The sequence below is a fragment of the Carassius gibelio genome, chromosome A19 (genome assembly GCF_023724105.1).
Source record: "Carassius gibelio isolate Cgi1373 ecotype wild population from Czech Republic chromosome A19, carGib1.2-hapl.c, whole genome shotgun sequence".
Classification (NCBI taxonomy): Eukaryota; Metazoa; Chordata; class Actinopteri; order Cypriniformes; family Cyprinidae; genus Carassius; species Carassius gibelio.
In genome coordinates this window covers 495,422-522,478 of record NC_068389.1, presented here as the reverse complement: position 1 = coordinate 522,478, position 27,057 = coordinate 495,422, and the positions used below count along the sequence as shown (strand labels likewise).

Sequence of the window (27,057 nt, the reverse complement as noted above, 5' to 3'; positions counted from 1 at the left end):
AAAGCACCTGGTATTCCCAGGCAGTCTCCCATCCATGTACTAACCTGGCCCAAACCTGCTTATATTGACTCTATTTTTTGGCAAAATTATTATATACTAAGTGAAAAAATTCCAAAAGCTTTAAGCACCTAGTTTTCCTAGGCGGTCTTTCAACCAAGTACTAACCAGACCTAAACCTGCTAAGATTCAGAGATCGGGCATTGACTCTTTTTTTTTTTTTTTTTGCAAGATTATTAAATAATTCGTGAAAAATGTCCAAAAATTTAAAGCACCTGGTATTCCCAGGCAGTCTCCCATCCATGTACTAACCTGGCCCAAACCTGCTTATATTCAGAGATCTATATTCATTGACTCTATTTTTTGGCAAAATTATTATATACTAAGTGAAAAATTTCCAAAAAGCTTACAGCACCTGGTATTCCAAGGCGGTCTCCCATCCAAATACTAACCAGGGCCAAACCTGCTTAGCTTCCGAGATCAGACGAGATCAGGCATAGCCAGGCTGGTATGGCTGTAAGCAAAGACTGCTGCAAAGAGAAGGCTATTTAAAGATCAGCCAATCTACTCACCAGTACATTATATAAGTAGGAAAGAAAACCAAAAGGCTGTCTCCCATCCAAGTACTAACCAGGCCCAAACCTGCTTAGCTTCCAAGATCAGACAAGAACGGGCATATCCAGGCTGGTATGGCCGTAAGCAAATACTGCTACAAAGAGAAGGCTATTTAAAGATCAGCCAATCTACTCGCCAGTACATTATATATGTAGGAAAGAAAACCCAAAAGCTTAAAGCACCTTGTATTCCTAGGCGGTCTCTCATCCAAGTACTAACCAGAATAACCTGCTAAAATTTAGAGATCGGGCATTGACTCTATTTCTTGCCAAATTTATTATATACTAAGTGAAAAATGTCCAAAAAGCTTACAGTACCTGGTATTCCCAGGGCATCTCTCATCCAAGTACTAAGCAGGCCCAAACCTGCTTAACTTCCGAGATCAGACGAGATCGGGCATAGCCAGGCTGGTATGGCCGTAAGCGAAGACTGCTGCAAAGAGAAGGCTATTTAAAGATCAGCCAATCTACTCGCCAGTACATTATATAAGTAGGAAAGAAAACCCAAAAGCTTAAAGCACCTGGTATTCCTTGGCAGTCTCTCATCCAAGTACTAACTAGACCTAAACCTGCTAAAATTCAGAGATTGGGCATTGACTTTTTTTTTTATTTTTGCAAGATTATTATATAATTCGTGAAAAATATTCAAAAATTTAAAGCACCTGGTATTCCCAGGCAGTCTCCCATCCATGTACTAACCTGGCCCAAACCTGCTTATATTCAGAGATCGGGCATTGACTCTATTTTTGGCCAAATTTATTATATACTAAGTGAAAAAATGCCAAAAGCTTAAAGCACCTGGTATTCCTTGGCGGTCTCTCATTCAAGTACTAACCAGACCTTAACCTGCTAAGATTCAGAGATCGGGCATTGACTCTTTTTTTTTTTTTTTTTTTTTGCAAGATTATTATATAATTCGTGAAAAATATCCAAAAATTTAAAGCACCTGGTATTCCCAGGCAGTCTCCCATCCATGTACTAACCTGGCCCAAACCTGCTTATATTCAGAGATCTATATTCATTGACTCTATTTTTTGGCAAAATTATTATATAATAAGTGAAAAATTTCCAAAAAGCTTACAGCACCTGGTATTCCAAGGCGGTCTCCCATCCAAATACTAACCAGGGCCAAACCTGCTTAGCTTCCGAGATCAGACGAGATCAGGAATAGCCAGGCTGGTATGGCCGTAAGCGAAGACTGCTGCAAAGAGAAGGCTATTTAAAGATCAGCCAATCTACTCACCAGTACATTATATAAGTAGGAAAGAAAACCAAAAGGCGGTCTCCCATCCATGTACTAACCTGGCACAAACCTGCTTATATTCAGAGATCGGGCATTAACTCTATTTTCTGCCAAATTTATTATATACTAAGTGAAAAAATTCCAAAAGCTTTAAGCACCTAGTATTCCTAGGCGGTCTTTCAATCAAGTACTAACCAGACCTTAACCTGCTAAGATTCAGAGATCGGGCATTGACTCTTTTTTTTTTTTTTTTTTTTGCAAGATTATTATATAATTCGTGAAAAATATACAAAAATTTAAAGCACCTGGTATTCCCAGGCAGTCTCCCATCCATGTACTAACCTGGCCCAAACCTGCTTATATTCAGAGATCGGGCATTGACTCTATTTTTTGCCAAATGTATTATATACTAAGTGAAAAAATTTCAAAAGCTTTAAGCACCTGGTACTCCTAGGCGGTCTTTCAATCAAGTATTAACCAGACCTAAACCTGCTAAGATTCAGAGATCGGGCATTGACTCTTTTTTTTTTTGCAAGATTATTATATAATTCGTGAAAAATATCCAAAAATTTAAAGAACTTGGTATTCCCAGGCAGTCTCCCATCCATGTACTAACCTGGTCCAAACCTGCTTATATTCAGAGATCGGGCATTGACTCTATTTTTTGCCAAATTTATTATATACTAAGTGAAAAAATTCTAAAAGCTTTAAGCACCTGGTATTCCTTGGCGATCTCTCATTCAAGTACTAACCAGACCTTAACCTGCTAAGATTCAGAGATCGGGCATTGACTCTTTTTTTTTTTTTTTTTTTTGCAAGATTATTATATAATTTTTGAAAAATATCCAAAAATTTAAAGCACCTGGTATTCCCAGGCAGTCTCCCATCCATGTACTAACCTGGCCCAAACCTGCTTATATTCAGAGATCGGGCATTGACTCTATTTTTTGGCAAAATTATTATATACTAAGTGAAAAATTTCCAAAAAGCTTACAGTACCTGGTATTCCCAGGAGGTCTCCCATCCAAGTACTAACAAGGTCCAAACCTGCTTAGCTTCCGAGATCAGACGAGATCGGGCATAGCCAGGCTGGTAAGACCGTAAGCGAAGACTGCTGCAAAGAGAATGCTATTTAAAGATCAGCCAATCTACTCGCCAGTACATTATATAAGTAGGAAAGAAAACCCAAAAGCTTAAAGCACCTAGTATTCCTAGGCGGTCTCTCATCCAAGTACTAACCAGACCGAAACCTGCTAAAATTTAGAGATCGGGCATTGACTCTATTTTTTGCCAAATTTATTATATACTAAGTGAAAAAATTCCAAAAGCTTAAAAGCACCTGGTATTCCTTGGCGGTCTCTCATCCAAGTACTAACTAGACCTAAACCTGCTAATTCACTATATTCAATATACTATATTCAGAGATCGGGCATTGACTCTATTTTTTGCCAAATTTATTATATACTAAGTGAAAAATGTCCAAAAAGCTTACAGTACCTGGTATTCCCAGGCGGTCTCCCATCCAAGTACTAACCAGGCCCAAACCTGCTTAACTTCCAAGCCCAGACGAGATCGGGCATAGCCTTTTTTTTTTTTTTCTTTTTTTTTTTTTTTTTTTTTTTTTTTTTATTAAGTTCACAAAATAATACATTATGTTTCTCCTAAATACAGAGATTCACATTCCAATTAAAAACAACAACAAAACAAAAAAACTAAAATAAAAAAATAAAAATACATTCATACTTATAAATATTTTTCTTCTACATTATCCCATTTGTTGCATTTGTTATTTTACACTTTTTTCCAACAGATACATTTATGTCATGTTTCAAAAGAATATTCTGTACCTGAGAAGAAAACATTTTCATAAACATCTCTGCTTTTCCCTCCAGTCTCCAATATTTGCACAATGTAAACATATAATCTTCCACCATATGCTTATACAATGTCCACACATCTACACGAACAGACCTGTTCTTAACTATATTTCTTCTTTTCCATATAGCATTTTTTGCCAAAATAATTAACAAATTGATCATGATTTTATTCTTACACTTTTCCTCCTTTCCAAACATAAATGTTTTTTGCCAATCTTGATCTTCTTTTCTTTCCCCTAGGTCATTCACTATTTCTTTTAAAACCTTAAAAAAAGATCCTAATTCCTCACACAGTAAAAACAAATGCAACAAACCCTCATCTTGTTTTTTACAAACCTTACATAATGCACTTTGTTCTTTTTTTATAATGCACAACCTCATTTCCGACCATATTACATTATGCCTTATAAAATAATCAAGACACTCCAAATTTGTGCTCACCAGTACTCCCCTCATATTTTTCCATATTTCTTCCTCTTTCAAGCCATTGAAGTTTCTTAACCACATATCATTTGAATTTGGTTTTTTAAAAATCTCTTCCCTTAAAACATGATAAAACATTTTCACATTCCCTAAACTAAACCCTATTCTTTTATTTTGATTAACAAAATACACGTCAGTCTTTCCTTCCTCTTTTTCTTCCTTCTGTATTTCATTTATCCACGCTTTTGGTATTGCACTTTTCATTTCTTTATATTGCTTCTTTACATTGTTTATGTCATACTCTTCTTTGGCTTCTTCCAACTCATCAATAATTACTTGCACTGGTAAAAAACCCTCTCTTATCTCATACATAATATCCCTTAGTCTTGCAATCCCAACCTCCCACCATTTTTAAAAAAAATATTTCTTTCCCACTTTTCACAATATGCTTATTAAAAAACAATGGTTGGTTTAAAATCTCTTTCCTTCCTCCAGGTATAAAATCAACCTTTGAGAGAAAAAAAAACCCAAGCTTTTAAAACTTCTTTATAAAAATCTGGTATTCTTTCAAACATCCATGCTTTCATTTTCATCCATAAAACACTGTCCCCTAGTTTCACATTACCACATTTGTCCAAATAGTATTTCATTGTATCTTTCCATTCTCCTTTTTCTTGATCATCTATATACTTTTTCACAACTTTAATTCTCATACTTTTCTTTTTTTAATTCTACATCAGATAATCCCATTCCTCCTTTATCAGCCTGTCCTATCAGAGTGTTATAAGCAACTCTTGGGGGTTTCTTCTCCCAAATAAAATCTAAAACACATCTTTTTATTCTTACTTCCACCCATCTTGGCATTGCGCTCACCATTAAAATATACCACATTTTGGATAACATTAAAGCATTAACCACTAAAATTTTCCCTTTCAAACTTAAAAATCTTCCCCTCCAAAAAATTAATCTCCTTTCCATTTCCCCCAACAACTTTTCAAACATTCTTTCTCTTGCCCCTTTCTCATCTTTTCCTAAAGTCACACCCAAAATTTTTGTTTCCTTCACCTCCTCAAAATTAAAAACTCCTCCTAAATTTGGTACCTTTCCAAACTTCATGTACACAGTTTTTTCTCCATTAACTCTTGCACCTGTACCTTTACCATACCTCTCTACATTTCTTATGACTTCCTTCATACTTTCTAAGTCTTTTAAAATCAGTGTCGTGTCGTCTGCATATTGGAATATCTTTTTCTCTTCTTTACCTTCTTCTATTTTAATACCTTGAATGCTTTTATTTTTCTTAATCATTAAACCTAAAGGTTCTGCTACCAAAGTATATAGCTGTGCAGAGAGTGGACATCCTTGCCTTATTGATCTTGTTATTCTAAAAGGTTCTGTTAAGAAACCATTACACGTCACTCTCGTCATTACGTTATTATATAAAATTTTTATCCATTCCTTAAAATTCTTTCCAAAACCAAAACGTTCTAAAATTGCAAATAAAAAATCATGTTCTACCCTATCAAAAGCCTTTTCAAAATCTAAATTAACAACATATCCATCCTTCTGTGTTTCATTTAAATAGCTTATTATGTCTCTTACACCACTCGTTATATCAGCAATATCTCTCCCTCTTACACCATATGCCTGATTAGTCACTATAATTTTGGGTAAAATATTTTTCATTCTATTTGCAAGAATTTTAGATAGTATTTTTAAATCTGTGTTTAACATTGTTATTGGTCTAAAATTACTCAAATCATTTTTACTTCCTTTCCTTTTATAAATTAATTTCATCAACCCTATACTCATCCTCTGATCCAATTCTCTTTTATCAAAAATCTCCTTATATACTTCCTTTAAAATCCCACTTATCTTCTCTTTAAAAACTTTATAAAATTCATTTACTATCCCATCTGTCCCCGGGCTTTTGTTTCCTTTTAAACTATTGATAGCTTGTACAATTTCCTCTTCACTAATTTCTTTATCACATTCCTTTTTATCTTCTCTACTTACTTTAGCTGTAACACTCTCTAATAACTGAATTTTGGCTTTTTCGTCAATTCCTTTTGTTTCAAAAAGCCCCTCATAATAGTCTTTCACCTCTGTTAAAATTCCACTTATGTCTTTGACTATTTCTCCTTTTTTATTTTTTAATTCTTTTATTAACTTTGCTTTGCCTCTACTTTTTTCCAAATTAAAGAAAAATTTTGTACATTTTTCTCCTGCAATTGTATTTTTTGCCTTACTCCTTATAATAGCTCCTTTACACTTTTCTTCCTCAATTTTCCGTAACTCTTCCTCCAAAAGTATTATCTGTTTTATATTTACTTCACTTTTATTTGTCTCTTTTCTGAGTTTTTTCCTTATTTCCAGCTCCTTTGCTTTTTTAACTTTCTGTACCAATTTGCTATGGTTTATAGAATATCTTCTTATTTCATATTTTACATTTTGCCACCATAATCGTTTATCTTCAAAGTACATTCCGTCCTCTTTTTCTTTGTCTAATATTTCCTCAATTCCTATTCTATAACTTTCACTTGTCAACATTTCTGAATTTAGTATCCACACTCCAGGCCCTTTTTTTTCTTTACTAAAGTCAATATTCCATAAAAGCATTTTGTGATCACTCAAACTGGTATCCTTATAACAAATGTCCCCCAGAAAAAATTCCATATCCCTTTCACTTAAAATAAAATCGATTCTTGTCTGACACATAAAATTCCCAACCAGTTGTCTTCTGGAAAATTCTCTTTTCCTTTCATGGTTTTCCCTCCAAACATCTATCAAATTTCTTTCCTCCATCATTTCTTTTGACTCTTTCCTTCCCATATCTGTTCTAAAAACCATCCCATCTGCCATGTCCATCTTACTAAAAACAGTATTAAAATCCCCAACTAAAATAACGTTTTGATATGTCTTTATTAAAATCCTTAATCCCTCAAAAAAATGTTTTTTTTCCTCCCTCTTGGGTGGGTGCATGCAAATTAATTACCACAAATTCATGATCATCTTTCTTAATATTAATCCCAACACATTTGCCTTTTTTGTCATTATAGACTTCATATGAATCAATTTCAACATTTTCCTTTATTAAAATGGCTACCCCCCTTCCTATCCTTCCATCACCATTATTATAAAACATTTGTCCTTTCCATCTCTTTTTCACATCCTCAATCATTTCGTCTTTCCAGTTTGTTTCTTGTAAAATTATCACATCCTGCTTTTTGCATAGTTCTTTTACCATCTCAAATTTCTTTACACTCATTAAACCTCTTGCATTTAAACTCACAATGTTTAAAACCATACCAATAAAAAATAAGCATTTAAAACCATTCATCTTCAGTCTCTCTCACAATCTTGTTCTTGTATCAATCCCAACTTCTTTTTATCTATTTCAATCATCTTTTTCTTTCTAGCAACATTAAGATTTGGCTTTACCTTCATTGATTTTCTTCTTATCATTTTTCCAACCTTTTCTCTTTCTTTCCTTGCCTCCTGTTGTTCCATATCCAGTTCTTCCACCTCGTCGCTCTCCTCTTCATCATTTACTTCCTTGTCATTTGCACCATTCTGTTCGGTTTCTCCATCTTCTCCCTCCTCTGTATCGTCCTCCATTCTGTTTACTTCTCCATCCTGGTGACTTTGGTCCTTCAACTTCTGATTTTCCATATATTCTATTTGCTTTTGTTGTTTGTTTTCCATTGGTTCAAAAGTCTCTGTGGTTTCTGCAATCTCATCTTGCACCTACCTGTCCATACTTTGTTGCTCCTCTGATTGCTTCTCGTTACCTTCCATCCAGCATTCACATATATTAAGAGGTTTGCCACAGTCTGGACATTCAATTGCTGTACAGTCTCTTGAGAAATGTCCTTGATCATTGCATTTAAAACATCTGAACTCAGGACAGTCTTTGATGATATGTTCTGGACTTAAACACAATCTACAAGTTTTGACCTGCCTACTGTGTATTATCCTGAAGTACTGTGAGCCTTCAGTTGTCTCAAACCTTGTACTATATGGCAATGATGCCACCTCCTTTGGGAACTTAACCTTAACAAATCTTGTCCCATCCTCTATCTCCGTTCCTGGGTAAAACCTCCTCCTTATCTCTGTTATGGGAGTAACTCCCCATCCTTCCAATTTCGAGGTTATGTCATCATCATCTAAATACACAGGCAGATGCATGAACGAGACTACATATTCTCTGTCCTGGAGTTTTTTAACATCACATATTTGTCCTTTAATTTTCAAACCATTTAACAGTCCATCACAAGCTTCCTCCGTTTCAAAAGTCACTTCATATTGTTTATTAGTCTTTGGTCTTACCGCAAGAATTTTTTCCACGCTCACTTTTTCCTTTATTGCTCTAATAATGTCCTGCGCTCCTCCATTAAGCACTTTACTGATGTCAATTATTGCTGTAGCTTCTTTTGAATAGATCCTTTGTTTCTTCATTTCTTTCGCCATCATCCCTTCTCCTTGTCTTAATCCTTTGCCTTGGTCAATTGCATTAGCTTGTTTCAAATTTGTTGCAAGTTGTGAAACAAGCAGTTGATCCATTTCACTCATTATGAATAAAAAATAAAAAATTAAACCACTCCCCAGACAGCATGAACCTGCTGGTTCGTGGTTTAAAACTTATTAAATAGATAAGGAAAAACTCCTCTTACAATTAATTCTAACTATAAAAAATAATAAACAAACAAACAATACAAGAGTTAGCTTCCGTCCTTTCTACACACACTTGCACTTCCTGGATTGTACCACTACAATGAACAGGGTTGCACAGGTTGGTATGGCCATAAGCGAAGACTGCTGCAAAGAGAAGGCTATTTAAAGATCAGCCAATCTACTCGCCAGTACATTATAAAAGTAGGAAAGAAACCCCAAAAGCTTAAAGCACCTGGTATTCCTAGGCGGTCTCTCATCCAAGTACTAACCTGGCCCAAACCTGCTTATATTCAGAGATCGGGCATTGACTCTATTTTTTGCCAAATTTATTATATACTAAGTGAAAAAATTCCAAAAGCTTAAAGCACCTGGTATTCCTTGGCGGTCTATCATTCAAGTACTAACCAGACCTTAACCTGCTAAGATTCAGAGATCGGGCATTGACTCTTTTTTTTTTTTTTTTTTGCAAGATTATTATATAATTCGTGAAAAATATCCAAAAATTTAAAGCACCTGGTATTCCCAGGCAGTCTCCCATCCATGTACTAACCTGGCCCAAACCTGCTTATATTCAGAGATCGGGCAATGACTCTATTTTTTGGCAAAATTATTATATACTAAGTGAAAAATTTCCAAAAAGCTTACAGTACCTGGTATTCCCAGGCGGTTTCCCATCCAAGTACTAACCAGTCCCAAACCTGCTTAACTTCCTAGATCAGACAAGATCGGGCATAGCCAGGCTTGTATGGCCGTAAGCGAAGACTGCTGCAAAGAGAAGGCTATTTAAAGATCAGCCAATCTACTCACCAGTACATTATATAAGTATGAAAGAAAACCCAAAAGCTTAAAGCACCTGGTATTCCTTGGTGGTCTCTCATCCAAGTACTAACTAGACCTAAACCTGCTAAAATTCAGAGATCGGGCATTGACTCTTTTTTTTTTTTTTTTGCAAGATTATTATATAATTTGTGAAAAATATCCAAAAATGTAAAGCACCTGGTATTCCCAGGCAGTCTCCCATCCATGTGCTAACCTGGCCCAAACCTGCTTATATTCAGAGATCGGGCATTGACTCTATTTTTTGGCAAAATTATTATATACTAAGTGAAAAATTTCCAAAAAGCTTACAGTACCTGGTATTCCCAGGCGGTCTCCCATCCAAGTACTAACCAGTCCCAAACCTGCTTAACTTCCTAGATCAGACGAGATCGGGCATAGCCAGGCTGGTATGGCCGTAAGCGAAGACTGCTGCAAAGAGAAGGCTATTTAAAGATCAGCCAATCTACTCGCCAGTACATTATATAAGTAGGAAAGAAAACCCAAAAGCTTAAAGTACCTGGTATTCCTTGGCGGTCTCTCATCCAAGTACTAACTAGACCTAAACCTGCTAAGATTCAGAGATCGGGCATTGACTCTTTTTTTTTTTTTTTTTGCAAGATTATTATATAATTCGTGAAAAATATCCAAAAATTTAAAGCACCTGGTATTCCCAGGCAGTCTCCCATACATGTACTAACCTGGTCCAAACCTGCTTATATTCAGAGATCGGGCATTGACTCTATTTTTTGCCAAATTTATTATATACTAAGTAAAAAAATTCCAAAAGCTTTAAGCACCTGGTATTCCTTGGCGGTCTTTCAACCAAGTACTAACCAGACCTAAACCTGCTAAGATTCAGAGATCGGGCATTGACTCTTTTTTTTGTTTGTTTTTTTTTGTTTGCAAGATTATTATATAATTCTTGAAAAATATCAAAAAATTTAAAGCACCTGGTATTCCCAGGCAGTCTCCCATCCATGTACTAACCTGGCCCAAACCTGCTTATATTCAGAAATCGGGCATTGACTGTATTTTTTGGCAAAATTATTATATACTAAGTGAAAAATTTCCAAAAAGCTTACAGCACCTGGTATTCCAAAGCGGTCTCCCATCCAAATACTAACCAGGCCCAAACCTGCTTAGCTTCCGAGATCAGACAAGATCGGGCATAGCCAGACTGGTATGGCCGTAAGCGAAGACTGCTGCAAAGAGAAGGCTATTTAAAGATCAGCCAAGCTACCCGCCAGTACATTATATAAGTAGGAAAGAAAACCCCAAAGCTTAAAGCACCTAGTGTTCATAGGTGGTCTCTCATCCAAGTACTAACCAGACCTAAACCTGTTAAAATTTAGAGATCGGGCATTGACTCTTTTTTTATTTTATTTTATTTTTTGCAAGTTTATTATATAATTCGTGAAAAATATCCAAAAATTTAAAGCACCTGGTATTCCCAGGCAGTCTCCCATCCATGTGCTAACCTGGTCCAAACCTGCTTATATTCAGAGATCGGGCATTGACTCTATTTTTTGCCAAATTTATTATATAGTAAGTGAAAAAATTCCAAAAGCTTTAAGCATCTGGTATTCCTAGGTGGTCTTTCAACCAAGTACTAACCAGACCTAAACTTGCTAAGATTCAGAGATCGGGCATTGACTATTTTTGTAAGATTATTATATAATTCGTGAAAAAATATCCAAAAATTTAAAGCACCTGGTATTCCCAGGCAGTCTCCCATCCATGTACTAACCTGGCCCAAACCTGCTTATATTGACTCTATTTTTTGGCAAAATTATTATATACTAAGTGAAAAAATTCCAAAAGCTTTAAGCACCTAGTTTTCCTAGGCGGTCTTTCAACCAAGTACTAACCAGACCTAAACCTGCTAAGATTCAGAGATCGGGCATTGACTCTTTTTTTTTTTTTTTTTTTTGCAAGATTATTAAATAATTCGTGAAAAATGTCCAAAAATTTAAAGCACCTGGTATTCCCAGGCAGTCTCCCATCCATGTACTAACCTGGCCCAAACCTGCTTATATTCAGAGATCTATATTCATTGACTCTATTTTTTGGCAAAATTATTATATACTAAGTGAAAAATTTCCAAAAAGCTTACAGCACCTAGTATTCCAAGGCGGTCTCCCATCCAAATACTAACAAGGGCCAAACCTGCTTAGCTTCCGAGATCAGACGAGATCAGGCATAGCCAGGCTGGTATGGCTGTAAGCAAAGACTGCTGCAAAGAGAAGGCTATTTAAAGATCAGCCAATCTACTCACCAGTACATTATATAAGTAGGAAAGAAAACCAAAAGGCTGTCTCCCATCCAAGTACTAACCAGGCCCAAACCTGCTTAGCTTCCAAGATCAGACAAGAACGGGCATATCCAGGCTGGTATGGCCGTAAGCAAATACTGCTACAAAGAGAAGGCTATTTAAAGATCAGCCAATCTACTCGCCAGTACATTATATATGTAGGAAAGAAAACCCAAAAGCTTAAAGCACCTTGTATTCCTAGGCGGTCTCTCATCCAAGTACTAACCAGAATAACCTGCTAAAATTTAGAGATCGGGCATTGACTCTATTTCTTGCCAAATTTATTATATACTAAGTGAAAAATGTCCAAAAAGCTTACAGTACCTGGTATTCCCAGGGCATCTCTCATCCAAGTACTAAGCAGGCCCAAACCTGCTTAACTTCCGAGATCAGACGAGATCGGGCATAGCCAGGCTGGTATGGCCGTAAGCGAAGACTGCTGCAAAGAGAAGGCTATTTAAAGATCAGCCAATCTACTCGCCAGTACATTATATAAGTAGGAAAGAAAACCCAAAAGCTTAAAGCACCTGGTATTCCTTGGCAGTCTCTCATCCAAGTACTAACTAGACCTAAACCTGCTAAAATTCAGAGATTGGGCATTGACTTTTTTTTTTTTTTTTGCAAGATTATTATATAATTCGTGAAAAATATTCAAAAATTTAAAGCACCTGGTATTCCCAGGCAGTCTCCCATCCATGTACTAACCTGGCCCAAACCTGCTTATATTCAGAGATCGGGCATTGACTCTATTTTTGGCCAAATTTATTATATACTAAGTGAAAAAATGCCAAAAGCTAAAAGCACCTGGTATTCCTTGGCGGTCTCTCATTCAAGTACTAACCAGACCTTAACCTGCTAAGATTCAGAGATCGGGCATTGACTCTTTTTTTTTTTTTTTTTTTTTGCAAGATTATTATATAATTCGTGAAAAATATCCAAAAATTTAAAGCACCTGGTATTCCCAGGCAGTCTCCCATCCATGTACTAACCTGGCCCAAACCTGCTTATATTCAGAGATCTATATTCATTGACTCTATTTTTTGGCAAAATTATTATATAATAAGTGAAAAATTTCCAAAAAGCTTACAGCACCTGGTATTCCAAGGCGGTCTCCCATCCAAATACTAACCAGGGCCAAACCTGCTTAGCTTCCGAGATCAGACGAGATCAGGAATAGCCAGGCTGGTATGGCCGTAAGCGAAGACTGCTGCAAAGAGAAGGCTATTTAAAGATCAGCCAATCTACTCACCAGTACATTATATAAGTAGCAAAGAAAACCAAAAGGCGGTCTCCCATCCATGTACTAACCTGGCACAAACCTGCTTATATTCAGAGATCGGGCATTAACTCTATTTTCTGCCAAATTTATTATATACTAAGTGAAAAAATTCCAAAAGCTTTAAGCACCTAGTATTCCTAGGCGGTCTTTCAATCAAGTACTAACCAGACCTTAACCTGCTAAGATTCAGAGATCGGGCATTGACTCTTTTTTTTTTTTTTTTTTTTGCAAGATTATTATATAATTCGTGAAAAATATACAAAAATTTAAAGCACCTGGTATTCCCAGGCAGTCTCCCATCCATGTACTAACCTGGCCCAAACCTGCTTATATTCAGAGATCGGGCATTGACTCTATTTTTTGCCAAATGTATTATATACTAAGTGAAAAAATTTCAAAAGCTTTAAGCACCTGGTACTCCTAGGCGGTCTTTCAATCAAGTATTAACCAGACCTAAACCTGCTAAGATTCAGAGATCGGGCATTGACTCTTTTTTTTTTGCAAGATTATTATATAATTCGTGAAAAATATCCAAAAATTTAAAGAACTTGGTATTCCCAGGCAGTCTCCCATCCATGTACTAACCTGGTCCAAACCTGCTTATATTCAGAGATCGGGCATTGACTCTATTTTTTGCCAAATTTATTATATACTAAGTGAAAAAATTCTAAAAGCTTTAAGCACCTGGTATTCCTTGGCGATCTCTCATTCAAGTACTAACCAGACCTTAACCTGCTAAGATTCAGAGATCGGGCATTGACTCTTTTTTTTTTTTTTTTTTTTTGCAAGATTATTATATAATTTTTGAAAAATATCCAAAAATTTAAAGCACCTGGTATTCCCAGGCAGTCTCCCATCCATGTACTAACCTGGCCCAAACCTGCTTATATTCAGAGATCGGGCATTGACTCTATTTTTTGGCAAAATTATTATATACTAAGTGAAAAATTTCCAAAAAGCTTACAGTACCTGGTATTCCCAGGAGGTCTCCCATCCAAGTACTAACAAGGTCCAAACCTGCTTAGCTTCCGAGATCAGACGAGATCGGGCATAGCCAGGCTGGTAAGACCGTAAGCGAAGACTGCTGCAAAGAGAATGCTATTTAAAGATCAGCCAATCTACTCGCCAGTACATTATATAAGTAGGAAAGAAAACCCAAAAGCTTAAAGCACCTAGTATTCCTAGGCGGTCTCTCATCCAAGTACTAACCAGACCGAAACCTGCTAAAATTTAGAGATCGGGCATTGACTCTATTTTTTGCCAAATTTATTATATACTAAGTGAAAAAATTCCAAAAGCTTAAAAGCACCTGGTATTCCTTGGCGGTCTCTCATCCAAGTACTAACTAGACCTAAACCTGCTAATTCACTATATTCAATATACTATATTCAGAGATCGGGCATTGACTCTATTTTTTGCCAAATTTATTATATACTAAGTGAAAAATGTCCAAAAAGCTTACAGTACCTGGTATTCCCAGGCGGTCTCCCATCCAAGTACTAACCAGGCCCAAACCTGCTTAACTTCCAAGCCCAGACGAGATCGGGCATAGCCTTTTTTTTTTTTTTTCTTTTTTTTTTTTTTTTATTAAGTTCACAAAATAATACATTATGTTTCTCCTAAATACAGAGATTCACATTCCAATTAAAAACAACAACAAAACAAAAAAACTAAAATAAAAAAATAAAAATACATTCATACTTATAAATATTTTTCTTCTACATTATCCCATTTGTTGCATTTGTTATTTTACACTTTTTTCCAACAGATACATTTATGTCATGTTTCAAAAGAATATTCTGTACCTGAGAAGAAAACATTTTCATAAACATCTCTGCTTTTCCCTCCAGTCTCCAATATTTGCACAATGTAAACATATAATCTTCCACCATATGCTTATACAATGTCCACACATCTACACGAACAGACCTGTTCTTAACTATATTTCTTCTTTTCCATATAGCATTTTTTGCCAAAATAATTAACAAATTGATCATGATTTTATTCTTACACTTTTCCTCCTTTCCAAACATAAATGTTTTTTGCCAATCTTGATCTTCTTTTCTTTCCCCTAGGTCATTCACTATTTCTTTTAAAACCTTAAAAAAAGATCCTAATTCCTCACACAGTAAAAACAAATGCAACAAACCCTCATCTTGTTTTTTACAAACCTTACATAATGCACTTTGTTCTTTTTTTATAATGCACAACCTCATTTCCGACCATATTACATTATGCCTTATAAAATAATCAAGACACTCCAAATTTGTGCTCACCAGTACTCCCCTCATATTTTTCCATATTTCTTCCTCTTTCAAGCCATTGAAGTTTCTTAACCACATATCATTTGAATTTGGTTTTTTAAAAATCTCTTCCCTTAAAACATGATAAAACATTTTCACATTCCCTAAACTAAACCCTATTCTTTTATTTTGATTAACAAAATACACGTCAGTCTTTCCTTCCTCTTTTTCTTCCTTCTGTATTTCATTTATCCACGCTTTTGGTATTGCACTTTTCATTTCTTTATATTGCTTCTTTACATTGTTTATGTCATACTCTTCTTTGGCTTCTTCCAACTCATCAATAATTACTTGCACTGGTAAAAAACCCTCTCTTATCTCATACATAATATCCCTTAGTCTTGCAATCCCAACCTCCCACCATTTTTAAAAAAAATATTTCTTTCCCACTTTTCACAATATGCTTATTAAAAAACAATGGTTGGTTTAAAATCTCTTTCCTTCCTCCAGGTATAAAATCAACCTTTGAGAGAAAAAAAACCCAAGCTTTTAAAACTTCTTTATAAAAATCTGGTATTCTTTCAAACATCCATGCTTTCATTTTCATCCATAAAACACTGTCCCCTAGTTTCACATTACCACATTTGTCCAAATAGTATTTCATTGTATCTTTCCATTCTCCTTTTTCTTGATCATCTATATACTTTTTCACAACTTTAATTCTCATACTTTTCTTTTTTTAATTCTACATCAGATAATCCCATTCCTCCTTTATCAGCCTGTCCTATCAGAGTGTTATAAGCAACTCTTGGGGGTTTCTTCTCCCAAATAAAATCTAAAACACATCTTTTTATTCTTACTTCCACCCATCTTGGCATTGCGCTCACCATTAAAATATACCACATTTTGGATAACATTAAAGCATTAACCACTAAAATTTTCCCTTTCAAACTTAAAAATCTTCCCCTCCAAAAAATTAATCTCCTTTCCATTTCCCCCAACAACTTTTCAAACATTCTTTCTCTTGCCCCTTTCTCATCTTTTCCTAAAGTCACACCCAAAATTTTTGTTTCCTTCACCTCCTCAAAATTAAAAACTCCTCCTAAATTTGGTAACTTTCCAAACTTCATGTACACAGTTTTTTCTCCATTAACTCTTGCACCTGTACCTTTACCATACCTCTCTACATTTCTTATGACTTCCTTCATACTTTCTAAGTCTTTTAAAATCAGTGTCGTGTCGTCTGCATATTGGAATATCTTTTTCTCTTCTTTACCTTCTTCTATTTTAATACCTTGAATGCTTTTATTTTTCTTAATCATTAAACCTAAAGGTTCTGCTACCAAAGTATATAGCTGTGCAGAGAGTGGACATCCTTGCCTTATTGATCTTGTTATTCTAAAAGGTTCTGTTAAGAAACCATTACACGTCACTCTCGTCATTACGTTATTATATAAAATTTTTATCCATTCCTTAAAATTCTTTCCAAAACCAAAACGTTCTAAAATTGCAAATAAAAAATCATGTTCTACCCTATCAAAAGCCTTTTCAAAATCTAAATTAACAACATATCCATCCTTCTGTGTTTCATTTAAATAGCTTATTATGTCTCTTACACCACTCGTTATATCAGCAATATCTCTCCCTCTTACACCATATGCCTGATTAGTCACTATAATTTTGGGTAAAATATTTTTCATTCTATTTGCAAGAATTTTAGATAGTATTTTTAAATCTGTGTTTAACATTGTTATTGGTCTAAAATTACTCAAATTATTTTTACTTCCTTTCCTTTTATAAATTAATTTCATCAACCCTATACTCATCCTCTGATCCAATTCTCTTTTATCAAAAATCTCCTTATATACTTCCTTTAAAATCCCACTTATCTTCTCTTTAAAAACTTTATAAAATTCATTTACTATCCCATCTGTCCCCGGGCTTTTGTTTCCTTTTAAACTATTGATAGCTTGTACAATTTCCTCTTCACTAATTTCTTTATCACATTCCTTTTTATCTTCTCTACTTACTTTAGCTGTAACACTCTCTAATAACTGAATTTTGGCTTTTTCGTCAATTCCTTTTGTTTCAAAAAGCCCCTCATAATAGTCTTTCACCTCTGTTAAAATTCCACTTATGTCTTTGACTATTTCTCCTTTTTTATTTTTTAATTCTTTTATTAACTTTGCTTTGCCTCTACTTTTTTCCAAATTAAAGAAAAATTTTGTACATTTTTCTCCTGCAATTGTATTTTTTGCCTTACTCCTTATAATAGCTCCTTTACACTTTTCTTCCTCAATTTTCCATAACTCTTCCTCCAAAAGTATTATCTGTTTTATATTTGCTTCACTTTTATTTGTCTCTTTTCTGAGTTTTTTCCTTATTTCCAGCTCCTTTGCTTTTTTAACTTTCTGTACCAATTTGCTATGGTTTATAGAATATCTTCTTATTTCATATTTTACATTTTGCCACCATAATCGTTTATCTTCAAAGTACATTCCGTCCTCTTTTTCTTTGTCTAATATTTCCTCAATTCCTATTCTATAACTTTCACTTGTCAACATTTCTGAATTTAGTATCCACACTCCAGGCCCTTTTTTTTCTTTACTAAAGTCAATATTCCATAAAAGCATTTTGTGATCACTCAAACTGGTATCCTTATAACAAATGTCCCCCAGAAAAAATTCCATATCCCTTTCACTTAAAATAAAATCGATTCTTGTCTGACACATAAAATTCCCAACCAGTTGTCTTCTGGAAAATTCTCTTTTCCTTTCATGGTTTTCCCTCCAAACATCTATCAAATTTCTTTCCTCCATCATTTCTTTTGACTCTTTCCTTCCCATATCTGTTCTAAAAACCATCCCATCTGCCATGTCCATCTTACTAAAAACAGTATTAAAATCCCCAACTAAAATAACGTTTTTATATGTCTTTATTAAAATCCTTAATCCCTCAAAAAAATGTTTTTTTTCTCCCTCTTGGGTGGGTGCATGCAAATTAATTACCACAAATTCATGATCATCTTTCTTAATATTAATCCCAACACATTTGCCTTTTTTGTCATTATAGACTTCATATGAATCAATTTCAACATTTTCCTTTATTAAAATGGCTACCCCCCTTCCTATCCTTCCATCACCATTATTATAAAACATTTGTCCTTTCCATCTCTTTTTCACATCCTCAATCATTTCGTCTTTCCAGTTTGTTTCTTGTAAAATTATCACATCCTGCTTTTTGCATAGTTCTTTTACCATCTCAAATTTCTTTACACTCATTAAACCTCTTGCATTTAAACTCACAATGTTTAAAACCATACCAATAAAAAATAAGCATTTAAAACCATTCATCTTCAGTCTCTCTCACAATCTTGTTCTTGTATCAATCCCAACTTCTTTTTATCTATTTCAATCATCTTTTTCTTTCTAGCAACATTAAGATTTGGCTTTACCTTCATTGATTTTCTTCTTATCATTTTTCCAACCTTTTCTCTTTCTTTCCTTGCCTCCTGTTGTTCCATATCCAGTTCCTCCACCTCGTCGCTCTCCTCTTCATCATTTACTTCCTTGTCATTTGCACCATTCTGTTCGGTTTCTCCATCTTCTCCCTCCTCTGTATCGTCCTCCATTCTGTTTACTTCTCCATCCTGGTGACTTTGGTCCTTCAACTTCTGATTTTCCATATATTCTATTTGCTTTTGTTGTTTGTTTTCCATTGGTTCAAAAGTCTCTGTGGTTTCTGCAATCTCATCTTGCACCTACCTGTCCATACTTTGTTGCTCCTCTGATTGCTTCTCGTTACCTTCCATCCAGCATTCACATATATTAAGAGGTTTGCCACAGTCTGGACATTCAATTGCTGTACAGTCTCTTGAGAAATGTCCTTGATCATTGCATTTAAAACATCTGAACTCAGGACAGTCTTTGATGATATGTTCTGGACTTAAACACAATCTACAAGTTTTGACCTGCCTACTGTGTATTATCCTGAAGTACTGTGAGCCTTCAGTTGTCTCAAACCTTGTACTATATGGTAATGATGCCACCTCCTTTGGGAACTTAACCTTAACAAATCTTGTCCCATCCTCTATCTCCGTTCCTGGGTAAAACCTCCTCCTTATCTCTGTTATGGGAGTAACTCCCCATCCTTCCAATTTCGAGGTTATGTCATCATCATCTAAATACACAGGCAGATGCATGAACGAGACTACATATTCTCTGTCCTGGAGTTTTTTAACATCACATATTTGTCCTTTAATTTGCAAACCATTTAACAGTCCATCACAAGCTTCCTCCGTTTCAAAAGTCACTTCATATTGTTTATTAGTCTTTGGTCTTACCGCAAGAATTTTTTCCACGCTCACTTTTTCCTTTATTGCTCTAATAATGTCCTGCGCTCCTCCATTAAGCACTTTACTGATGTCAATTATTGCTGTAGCTTCTTTTGAATAGATCCTTTGTTTCTTCATTTCTTTCGCCATCATCCCTTCTCCTTGTCTTAATCCTTTGCCTTGGTCAATTGCATTAGCTTGTTTCAAATTTGTTGCAAGTTGTGAAACAAGCAGTTGATCCATTTCACTCATTATGAATAAAAAATAAAAAATTAAACCACTCCCCAGACAGCATGAAGCTGCTGGTTCGTGATTTAAAACTTATTAAATAGATAAAGAAAAACTCCTCTTACAATTAATTCTAACTATAAAAAATAATAAACAAACAAACAATACAAGAGTTAGCTTCCGTCCTTTCTACACACACTTGCACTTCCTGGATTGTACCACTACAATGAACAGGGTTGCACAGGTTGGTATGGCCATAAGCGAAGACTGCTGCAAAGAGAAGGCTATTTAAAGATCAGCCAATCTACTCGCCAGTACATTATAAAAGTAGGAAAGAAACCCCAAAAGCTTAAAGCACCTGGTATTCCTAGGCGGTCTCTCATCCAAGTACTAACCTGGCCCAAACCTGCTTATATTCAGAGATCGGGCATTGACTCTATTTTTTGCCAAATTTATTATATACTAAGTGAAAAAATTCCAAAAGCTTAAAGCACCTGGTATTCCTTGGCGGTCTATCATTCAAGTACTAACCAGACCTTAACCTGCTAAGATTCAGAGATGGGCATTGACTCTTTTTTTTTTTTTTTTTGCAAGATTATTATATAATTCGTGAAAAATATCCAAAAATTTAAAGCACCTGGTATTCCCAGGCAGTCTCCCATCCATGTACTAACCTGGCCCAAACCTGCTTATATTCAGAGATCGGGCATTGACTCTATTTTATGGCAAAATTATTATATACTAAGTGAAAAATTTCCAAAAAGCTTACAGTACCTGGTATTCCCAGGCGGTTTCCCATCCAAGTACTAACCAGTCCCAAACCTGCTTAACTTCCTAGATCAGACAAGATCGGGCATAGCCAGGCTTGTATGGCCGTAAGCGAAGACTGCTGCAAAGAGAAGGCTATTTAAAGATCAGCCAATCTACTTGCCAGTACATTATATAAGTAGGAAAGAAAACCCAAAAGCTTAAAGCACCTGGTATTCCTTGGCGGTCTCTCATCCAAGTACTAACTAGACCTAAACCTGCTAAAATTCAGAGATCGGGCATTGACTCTTTTTTTTTTTTTTGCAAGATTATTATATAATTTGTGAAAAATATCCAAAAATGTAAAGCACCTGGTATTCCCAGGCAGTCTCCCATCCATGTGCTAACCTGGCCCAAACCTGCTTATATTCAGAGATCGGGCATTGACTCTATTTTTTGGCAAAATTATTATATACTAAGTGAAAAATTTCCAAAAAGCTTACAGTACCTGGTATTCCCAGGCGGTCTCCCATCCAAGTACTAACCAGTCCCAAACCTGCTTAACTTCCTAGATCAGACGAGATCGGGCATAGCCAGGCTGGTATGGCCGTAAGCGAAGACTGCTGCAAAGAGAAGGCTATTTAAAGATCAGCCAATCTACTCGCCAGTACATTATATAAGTAGGAAAGAAAACCCAAAAGCTTAAAGTACCTGGTATTCCTTGGCGGTCTCTCATCCAAGTACTAACTAGACCTAAACCTGCTAAAATTCAGAGATTGGGCATTGACTCTTTTTTTTTTTTTCAAGATTATTATATAATTTGTGAAAAATATCCAAAAATGTAAAGCACCTGGTATTCCCAGGCAGTCTCCCATCCATGTACTAACCTGGCCCAAACCTGCTTATATTCAGAGATCGGGCATTGACTCTATTTTTTGCCAAATTTATTATATACTAAGTGAAAAAATTCCAAAAGCTTAAAGCACCTGGTATTCCTTGGCGGTCTCTCATCCAAGTACTAACCAGACCTAAACCTGCTAAGATTCAGAGATCGGGCATTGACTCTTTTTTTTGCAAGATTATTATATAATTCGTGAAAAATATCCAAAAATTTAAAGCACCTGGTATTCCCAGGCAGTCTCCCATCCATGTACTAACCTGGCGCAAACCTGCTTATATTCAGAGATCGGGCATTGACTCTATTTTTTGGCAAAATTATTATATACTAAGTGAAAAATTTCAAAAAAGCTTACAGTACCTAGTATTCCCAGGCGGTCTCCCATCCAGGCACTAACCAGGCCCAAACCTGCTTAGCTTCCGAGATCAGACAAGATCGGGCATAGCCAGGCTGGTATGGCCGTAAGCGAAGACTGCTGCAAAGAGAAGGCTATTTAAAAATCAGCCAATCTACTCGCCAGTACATTATATAAGTATGAAAGAAAACCCAAAAGCTTAAAGCACCTGGTATTCCTTGGCGGTCTCTCATCCAAGTACTAACTAGACCTAAACCTGCTAAAATTCAGAGATCGGGCATTGACTCTTTTTTTTTGCAAGATTATTATATAATTTGTGAAAAATATCCAAAAATGTAAAGCACCTGGTATTCCCAGGCAGTCTCCCATCCATGTACTAACCTGGCCCAAACCTGCTTATATTCAGAGATCGGGCATTGACTCTATTTTTTGGCAAAATTATTATATACTAAGTGAAAAATTTCCAAAAAGCTTACAGTACCTGGTATTCCCAGGCGGTCTTCCATCCAAGTACTAACCAGTCCCAAACCTGCTTAACTTCCTAGATCAGACGAGATCGGGCATAGCCAGGCTGGTATGGCCGTAAGCGAAGACTGCTGCAAAGAGAAGGCTATTTAAAGATCAGCCAATCTACTCGCCAGTACATTATATAAGTAGGAAAGAAAACCCAAAAGCTTAAAGTACCTGGTATTCCTTGGCGGTCTCTCATCCAAGTACTAACTAGACCTAAACCTGTTAAAATTCAGAGATCGGGCATTGACTCTTTTTTTTTTTTTTTGCAAGATTATTATATAATTTGTGAAAAATATCCAAAAATGTAAAGCACCTGGTATTCCCAGGCAGTCTCCCATCCATGTACTAACCTGGCCCAAACCTGCTTATATTCAGAGATCGGGCATTGACTCTATTTTTTGCCAAATTTATTATATACTAAGTGAAAAAATTCCAAAAGCTTAAAGCACCTGGTATTCCTTGGCGGTCTCTCATCCAAGTACTAACCAGACCTAAACCTGCTAAGATTCAGAGATCGGGCATTGACTCTTTTTTTTTTTTTTTTTTTTTTTGCAAGACTATTATATAATTCGTGAAAAATATCCAAACATTTAAAGCACCTGGTATTCCCAGGCAGTCTCCCATCCATGTACTAACCTGGCCCAAACCTGCTTATATTCAGAGATCGGGCATTGACTCTATTTTTTGGCAAAATTATTATATACTAAGTGAAAAATTTCCAAAAAGCTTACAGTACCTGGTATTCCCAGGCGGTCTCCCATCCAAGTACTAACCAGTCCCAAACCTGCTTAACTTCCTAGATCAGACAAGATCGGGCATAGCCAGGCTTGTATGGCCGTAAGCGAAGACTGCTGCAAAGAGAAGGCTATTTAAAGATCAGCCAATCTACTTGCCAGTACATTATATAAGTAGGAAAGAAAACCCAAAATCTTAAAGCACCTGGTATTCCTTGGTGGTCTCTCATCCAAGTACTAACTAGACCTAAACCTGCTAAAATTCAGAGATCCGGCATTGACTCTTTTTTTTTTTTTTTTTTTGCAAGATTATTATATAATTTGTGAAAAATATCCAAAAATTTAAAGCACCTGGTATTCCCAGGCAGTCTCCCATCCATGTACTAACCTGGCCCAAACCTGCTTATATTCAGAGATCGGGCACTGACTCTATTTTTTGCCAAATTTATTATATACTAAGTGAAAAAATTCCAAAAGCTTAAAGCACCTGGTATTCCTTGGCGGTCTCTCATCCAAGTACTAACCAGACCTAAACCTGCTAAGATTCAGAGATCGGGCATTGACTCTTTTTTTTGTTTGTTTTTTTTTTGTTTGCAAGATTATTATATAATTCGTGAAAAATATCAAAAAATTTAAAGCACCTGGTATTCCCAGGCAGTCTCCCATCCATGTACTAACCTGGCCCAAACCTGCTTATATTCAGAAATCGGGCATTGACTGTATTTTTTGGCAAAATTATTATATACTAAGTGAAAAATTTCCAAAAAGCTTACAGCACCTGGTATTCCAAAGCAGTCTCCCATCCAAATACTAACCAGGCCCAAACCTGCTTAGCTTCCGAGATCAGACAAGATCGGGCATAGCCAGACTGGTATGGCCGTAAGCGAAGACTGCTGCAAAGAGAAGGCTATTTAAAGATCAGCCAAGCTACCCGCCAGTACTTTATATAAGTAGGAAAGAAAACCCCAAAGCTTAAAGCACCTAGTGTTCATAGGTGGTCTCTCATCCAAGTACTAACCAGACCTAAACCTGTTAAAATTTAGAGATCGGGCATTGACTCTTTTTTTATTTTATTTTATTTTTTGCAAGTTTATTATATAATTCGTGAAAAATATCCAAAAATTTAAAGCACCTGGTATTCCCAGGCAGTCTCCCATCCATGTGCTAACCTGGTCCAAACCTGCTTATATTCAGAGATCGGGCATTGACTCTATTTTTTGCCAAATTTATTATATAGTAAGTGAAAAAATTCCAAAAGCTTTAAGCATCTGGTATTCCTAGGTGGTCTTTCAACCAAGTACTAACCAGACCTAAACTTGCTAAGATTCAGAGATCGGGCATTGACTATTTTTGTAAGATTATTATATAATTCGTGAAAAATATCCAAAAATTTAAAGCACCTGGTATTCCCAGGCAGTCTCCCATCCATGTACTAACCTGGCCCAAACCTGCTTATATTGACTCTATTTTTTGGCAAAATTATTATATACTAAGTGAAAAAATTCCAAAAGCTTTAAGCACCTAGTTTTCCTAGGCGGTCTTTCAACCAAGTACTAACCAGACCTAAACCTGCTAAGATTCAGAGATCGGGCATTGACTCTTTTTTTTTTTTTTTTGCAAGATTATTAAATAATTCGTGAAAAATGTCCAAAAATTTAAAGCACCTGGTATTCCCAGGCAGTCTCCCATCCATGTACTAACCTGGCCCAAACCTGCTTATATTCAGAGATCTATATTCATTGACTCTATTTTTTGGCAAAATTATTATATACTAAGTGAAAAATTTCCAAAAAGCTTACAGCACCTGGTATTCCAAGGCGGTCTCCCATCCAAATACTAACCAGGGCCAAACCTGCTTAGCTTCCGAGATCAGACGAGATCGGGCATAGCCAGGCTGGTATGGCTGTAAGCAAAGACTGCTGCAAAGAGAAGGCTATTTAAAGATCAGCCAATCTACTCACCAGTACATTATATAAGTAGGAAAGAAAACCAAAAGGCTGTCTCCCATCCAAGTACTAACCAGGCCCAAACCTGCTTAGCTTCCAAGATCAGACAAGAACGGGCATAGCCAGGCTGGTATGGCCGTAAGCAAATACTGCTACAAAGAGAAGGCTATTTAAAGATCAGCCAATCTACTCGCCAGTACATTATATATGTAGGAAAGAAAACCCAAAAGCTTAAAGCACCTTGTATTCCTAGGCGGTCTCTCATCCAAGTACTAACCAGAATAACCTGCTAAAATTTAGAGATCGGGCATTGACTCTATTTCTTGCCAAATTTATTATATACTAAGTGAAAAATGTCCAAAAAGCTTACAGTACCTGGTATTCCCAGGCGTTCTCCCATCCAAGTACTAACCAGGTCCAAACCTGCTTAGCTTCCGAGATCAGACGAGATCAGGCATAGCCAGGCTGGTATGGCCGTAAGCGAAGACTGCTGCAAAGAGAATGCTATTTAAAGATCAGCCAATCTACTCGCCAGTACATTATATATGTAGGAAAGAAAACCCAAAAGCTTAAAGCACCTGGTATTCCCAGGCAGTGTCCCATCCATGTACTAACCTGGCCCAAACCTGCTTATATTCAGAGATCGGGCATTGACTCTATTTTTTGGCAAAATTATTATATACTAAGTGAAAAATGTCCAAAAAGCTTACAGTACCTGGTATTCCCAGGGCATCTCTCATCCAAGTACTAAGCAGGCCCAAACCTGCTTAACTTCCGAGATCAGACGAGATCGGGCATAGCCAGGCTGGTATGGCCGTAAGCGAAGACTGCTGCAAAGAGAAGGCTATTTAAAGATCAGCCAATCTACTCGCCAGTACATTATATAAGTAGGAAAGAAAACCCAAAAGCTTAAAGCACCTGGTATTCCTTGGCAGTCTCTCATCCAAGTACTAACTAGACCTAAACCTGCTAAAATTCAGAGATTGGGCATTGACTTTTTTTTTTTTTTGCAAGATTATTATATAATTCGTGAAAAATATTCAAAAATTTAAAGCACCTGGTATTCCCAGGCAGTCTCCCATCCATGTACTAACCTGGCCCAAACCTGCTTATATTCAGAGATCGGGCATTGACTCTATTTTTGGCCAAATTTATTATATACTAAGTGAAAAAATGCCAAAAGCTTAAAGCACCTGGTATTCCTTGGCGGTCTCTCATTCAAGTACTAACCAGACCTTAACCTGCTAAGATTCAGAGATCGGGCATTGACTCTTTTTTTTTTTTTTTTTTTGCAAGATTATTATATAATTCGTGAAAAATATCCAAAAATTTAAAGCACCTGGTATTCCCAGGCAGTCTCCCATCCATGTACTAACTTGGCCCAAACCTGCTTATATTCAGAGATCTATATTCATTGACTCTATTTTTTGGCAAAATTATTATATAATAAGTGAAAAATTTCCAAAAAGCTTACAGCACCTGGTATTCCAAGGCGGTCTCCCATCCAAATACTAACCAGGGCCAAACCTGCTTAGCTTCCGAGATCAGACGAGATCAGGCATAGCCAGGCTGGTATGGCCGTAAGCGAAGACTGCTGCAAAGAGAAGGCTATTTAAAGATCAGCCAATCTACTCACCAGTACATTATATAAGTAGGAAAGAAAACCAAAAGGCGGTCTCCCATCCATGTACTAACCTGGCACAAACCTGCTTATATTCAGAGATCGGGAATTGACTCTATTTTCTGCCAAATTTATTATATACTAAGTGAAAAAATTCCAAAAGCTTTAAGCACCTAGTATTCCTAGGCGGTCTTTCAATCAA

General features: G+C 36.1%; 15 non-coding genes and 6 pseudogenes across 15 annotated transcripts; all 21 read right to left on the bottom strand.

The window, feature by feature from the left end:
* Positions 1 to 400: 400 nt before the first annotated feature.
* LOC127937778 (5S ribosomal RNA) lies at positions 401 to 519 on the bottom strand. Its single transcript, XR_008148557.1, has one exon. It is a non-coding gene; the product is annotated as a 5S ribosomal RNA (ribosomal RNA).
* A 398-nt stretch (positions 520 to 917) lies between these two features.
* Positions 918 to 1,036, bottom strand: LOC127935986 (5S ribosomal RNA). Its single transcript, XR_008148209.1, has one exon. It is a non-coding gene; the product is annotated as a 5S ribosomal RNA (ribosomal RNA).
* Positions 1,037 to 1,685: 649 nt separating this feature from the next.
* On the bottom strand, positions 1,686 to 1,804 carry LOC127936352 (5S ribosomal RNA). The gene has a single exon (XR_008148274.1). It is a non-coding gene; the product is annotated as a 5S ribosomal RNA (ribosomal RNA).
* A 1,037-nt stretch (positions 1,805 to 2,841) lies between these two features.
* LOC127937897 (5S ribosomal RNA) lies at positions 2,842 to 2,960 on the bottom strand. The gene has a single exon (XR_008148592.1). It is a non-coding gene; the product is annotated as a 5S ribosomal RNA (ribosomal RNA).
* A 6,506-nt stretch (positions 2,961 to 9,466) lies between these two features.
* On the bottom strand, positions 9,467 to 9,585 carry LOC127937177 (uncharacterized; annotated as a pseudogene).
* A 364-nt stretch (positions 9,586 to 9,949) lies between these two features.
* On the bottom strand, positions 9,950 to 10,068 carry LOC127937782 (5S ribosomal RNA). Its single transcript, XR_008148561.1, has one exon. It is a non-coding gene; the product is annotated as a 5S ribosomal RNA (ribosomal RNA).
* A 654-nt stretch (positions 10,069 to 10,722) lies between these two features.
* On the bottom strand, positions 10,723 to 10,841 carry LOC127936117 (5S ribosomal RNA). The gene has a single exon (XR_008148222.1). It is a non-coding gene; the product is annotated as a 5S ribosomal RNA (ribosomal RNA).
* A 912-nt stretch (positions 10,842 to 11,753) lies between these two features.
* LOC127935957 (uncharacterized) lies at positions 11,754 to 11,872 on the bottom strand (annotated as a pseudogene).
* Positions 11,873 to 12,270: 398 nt separating this feature from the next.
* On the bottom strand, positions 12,271 to 12,389 carry LOC127935975 (5S ribosomal RNA). The gene has a single exon (XR_008148208.1). It is a non-coding gene; the product is annotated as a 5S ribosomal RNA (ribosomal RNA).
* Positions 12,390 to 13,038: 649 nt separating this feature from the next.
* LOC127936341 (5S ribosomal RNA) lies at positions 13,039 to 13,157 on the bottom strand. Its single transcript, XR_008148273.1, has one exon. It is a non-coding gene; the product is annotated as a 5S ribosomal RNA (ribosomal RNA).
* A 1,037-nt stretch (positions 13,158 to 14,194) lies between these two features.
* Positions 14,195 to 14,313, bottom strand: LOC127937885 (5S ribosomal RNA). The gene has a single exon (XR_008148591.1). It is a non-coding gene; the product is annotated as a 5S ribosomal RNA (ribosomal RNA).
* A 6,490-nt stretch (positions 14,314 to 20,803) lies between these two features.
* On the bottom strand, positions 20,804 to 20,922 carry LOC127937175 (uncharacterized; annotated as a pseudogene).
* Positions 20,923 to 21,284: 362 nt separating this feature from the next.
* Positions 21,285 to 21,403, bottom strand: LOC127937781 (5S ribosomal RNA). The gene has a single exon (XR_008148560.1). It is a non-coding gene; the product is annotated as a 5S ribosomal RNA (ribosomal RNA).
* Positions 21,404 to 22,034: 631 nt separating this feature from the next.
* Positions 22,035 to 22,153, bottom strand: LOC127937805 (5S ribosomal RNA). Its single transcript, XR_008148583.1, has one exon. It is a non-coding gene; the product is annotated as a 5S ribosomal RNA (ribosomal RNA).
* A 357-nt stretch (positions 22,154 to 22,510) lies between these two features.
* Positions 22,511 to 22,629, bottom strand: LOC127937841 (uncharacterized; annotated as a pseudogene).
* Positions 22,630 to 23,278: 649 nt separating this feature from the next.
* On the bottom strand, positions 23,279 to 23,397 carry LOC127936863 (uncharacterized; annotated as a pseudogene).
* A 657-nt stretch (positions 23,398 to 24,054) lies between these two features.
* On the bottom strand, positions 24,055 to 24,173 carry LOC127937818 (uncharacterized; annotated as a pseudogene).
* A 907-nt stretch (positions 24,174 to 25,080) lies between these two features.
* On the bottom strand, positions 25,081 to 25,199 carry LOC127937908 (5S ribosomal RNA). The gene has a single exon (XR_008148593.1). It is a non-coding gene; the product is annotated as a 5S ribosomal RNA (ribosomal RNA).
* Positions 25,200 to 25,597: 398 nt separating this feature from the next.
* On the bottom strand, positions 25,598 to 25,716 carry LOC127936329 (5S ribosomal RNA). The gene has a single exon (XR_008148271.1). It is a non-coding gene; the product is annotated as a 5S ribosomal RNA (ribosomal RNA).
* A 221-nt stretch (positions 25,717 to 25,937) lies between these two features.
* On the bottom strand, positions 25,938 to 26,056 carry LOC127935964 (5S ribosomal RNA). Its single transcript, XR_008148207.1, has one exon. It is a non-coding gene; the product is annotated as a 5S ribosomal RNA (ribosomal RNA).
* Positions 26,057 to 26,701: 645 nt separating this feature from the next.
* On the bottom strand, positions 26,702 to 26,820 carry LOC127936210 (5S ribosomal RNA). The gene has a single exon (XR_008148230.1). It is a non-coding gene; the product is annotated as a 5S ribosomal RNA (ribosomal RNA).
* Between the last annotated feature and the right edge of the window lie 237 nt (positions 26,821 to 27,057).